Below are 2,547 nucleotides of genomic sequence, written 5' to 3' on the forward strand. Positions count from 1 at the left end.
CTCTTACAGGCTCTAGGCTTTGGTTTTGTTGAAGGACAGAAAAGATGTAAGTAAGGTAAGGGTGACTGAGACCTGCCTGGGGCTGTCGGAAGACAGTCTCAGGGACCACAGGCCTGGTGGGTGTTGAGAACTCAGTCTCCTGTAAGCATCCTCATGCATTTAAAAGGGGGTAAAAATACAATTTTTGAAAAGCCTTGAAGAATCGCTTCTAATTCCCCAAATAAAAATAGTATATTTTCCTCAGAACAATTCCAAGTTAGTATTCAGTAATTTGGACTTATTTGACCGCAGAAAAACCAGCCAGTGAATAGAGAGCAAACAGGCACAGTTAGACTGAGGAAGACCACAGGGCGAGCTCCACCTCCCGTGGCGGGTACCAGTCCAACTTGTCCACACCTCACAGCGATTTTTCTTCTCTCTTTTTGGGTGTTGGCTTTCCTGGCCTCTGAAGCTGGGCCTCATGGAGAGAGTAGCTTCAAGTCCTTCTTCCATGGGTGGGTAAGGTGTCCAGGTCACCAAGCCCAAAGGAACTGGGTAACGTCCTTATTTTTACTGAAGGAAGGAGGACCTGGCTCAGCACCACAGCCTAGAACGCTAGTCCTTTTATGATTTAAAAAAAAAAAAAAAAAAAAAAAAAGCCCCTACGCTACCCTGCTCCTCCCTGTGCATGATCTACTGGGGCTTCCCTGAGTGCTCTGCACTCTGCACATGTTTCTCTGTGCACTCCGGCCCGGCAGTCCTCGCTCTTCCACTCTGTGGTCGCCGCCACGAGCACTGGCACCTTAGTCTGGTGTCTGGTTGCAGCCGCTCAACTACCGAGGCAGGGACATGTGGAGCAGGCGGACAGCTGCGGCACGGAGAAGGCGTTCGAGCTGGCCTCTGGCAGAGTGATAGCTACTTTACAGTGTTCAGGAGAAAAGGAAGTAGATTTGGCTCTTAAAAATGCAATGCTTGCCTTTAAAAGCTGGAGTAAAAAATCTGGCATGGAATGTTCCCAAGTCCTTTTAGAGGCTGCTCGGATGATAAAGGAACAGAAGGATGCAATTGCCACCATGAAGACAATCAACAATGGGAAGTCCGCATTGAGGCCTGCCAGGATGTTGACACTTCCTGGCAGTGCCTGGAATACTATGCAGGCCTGGCTGCATCCATGGCAGGAGAGCACATCCAACTCCCAGGAGGATCCTTTGGCTATACCAGAAGAGAGCCACTCGGGGTGTGTGTGGGGATAGGAGCATGGAACTACCCCTTCCAGATTGCCTGTTGGAAGTCTGCTCCTGCTTTGGCCTGTGGTAAAGCCATGATCTTTAAGCCCTCTCCCCTCAAGCCTGTGTCTGCTTTGCTTCTGGCTGAGATCTACACCAAAGCTGGGGTGCCTCCTGGGCTCTTCAATGTGGTGCAAGGGGGGAGCTGCCACAGGCCAGTTTCAAAGTCTCCTTCACTGGAAGCATGCCCACGGGCACGAAGATCATGGAGATGTCAGCTAAAGGAATCAAACCCATCATTTTTGAACTTGGAGGCAAATCTCCTTTTATCATCTTCTCAGACTGTAACCTGGAGAAGGCTGTGAAGGGGGCATTGGTGGCCAACTTCCTCTTACAAGGCCAGGTTTGCTGTAATGGCACTAGAGTGTTTGTGCAAAAAGAGATTGTTGATAAATTTACAAAAGAAATTGTGGAGCAGACTGAAAAGATAAAAATTGGAGACCCCCTTCTGGAAGATACAAGGATGGGCCCACTCATCAATGGGCCACATCTGGAACAAGTCCTTGGTTTATAATGTCAGCAAAGGACCAGGGTGCTACCGTGCTCTATGGTGGAGAGCTGTATGTACCAACGGATCCTAAATTAAAACATGGATATTACATGACACCTTGCATTTTAACTAATTGCAGAGATGACATGACCTGTGTGGGAGAAGAGATCTTTGGACCAGTTATGTCCATTTTATCATTTGAAAATGAAGCCAAGGTTCTGGAGTGGGCCAATGATACCACTTACGGACTGGCAGCTGACATCTTTACCAGGGATCTCCAGTGGGCTCACAGGGTGGCGGCTCAGCTTCAGGCGGGGACGTGCTATGTTAACAACTACAAAGTCAGTCCGGTGGAGTTGCCCTTTGGTGGATATAAGAAGTCAGGATTTGACAGAGAGAATGGCCACATGACAATTGAATACTATTCACAGCTGATGATGGTGTATGTGGAGATGGGTGATGTGGAGTCACCTTTTGAAAACCAGTGAATCCTGTTCACGTGGCCAGGCTGTGGAGTGAGCTGGCTATCTTGACAGCTGTATAACTGAATAGCTTCTTCCATCCAGGCTTTGGGTCATTCAGGATGAGAGAATGGGTCAGTATTACCCTCTATCTTGCAGTCATCCTAGCCAATTGCAAATGTGCACAGTGCCTTTCAGACCCTAACCAGGGAACTTGTTCTTCCCACAAGTCCCTATGAGGTCTGTAAACCCCAGTAACACACCACTCAAAACAGGTAGGCCACAGCTCTGTTTGTACATGTCTGGCCCACCAACAATGGCAACTTTCTAG

The 2,547-nt window shown here is 48.5% G+C and overlaps 1 pseudogene; it reads left to right on the forward strand.

Annotated features, from left to right (window-relative positions):
• The first annotated feature begins 854 nt into the window (after positions 1-854).
• On the forward strand, positions 855-2,274 carry LOC118584515 (annotated as a pseudogene).
• The last annotated feature ends 273 nt before the right edge of the window (positions 2,275-2,547 follow it).

This window comes from Onychomys torridus, chromosome 5 (genome assembly GCF_903995425.1).
Source record: "Onychomys torridus chromosome 5, mOncTor1.1, whole genome shotgun sequence".
Lineage (NCBI taxonomy): Eukaryota > Metazoa > Chordata > Mammalia > Rodentia > Cricetidae > Onychomys > Onychomys torridus.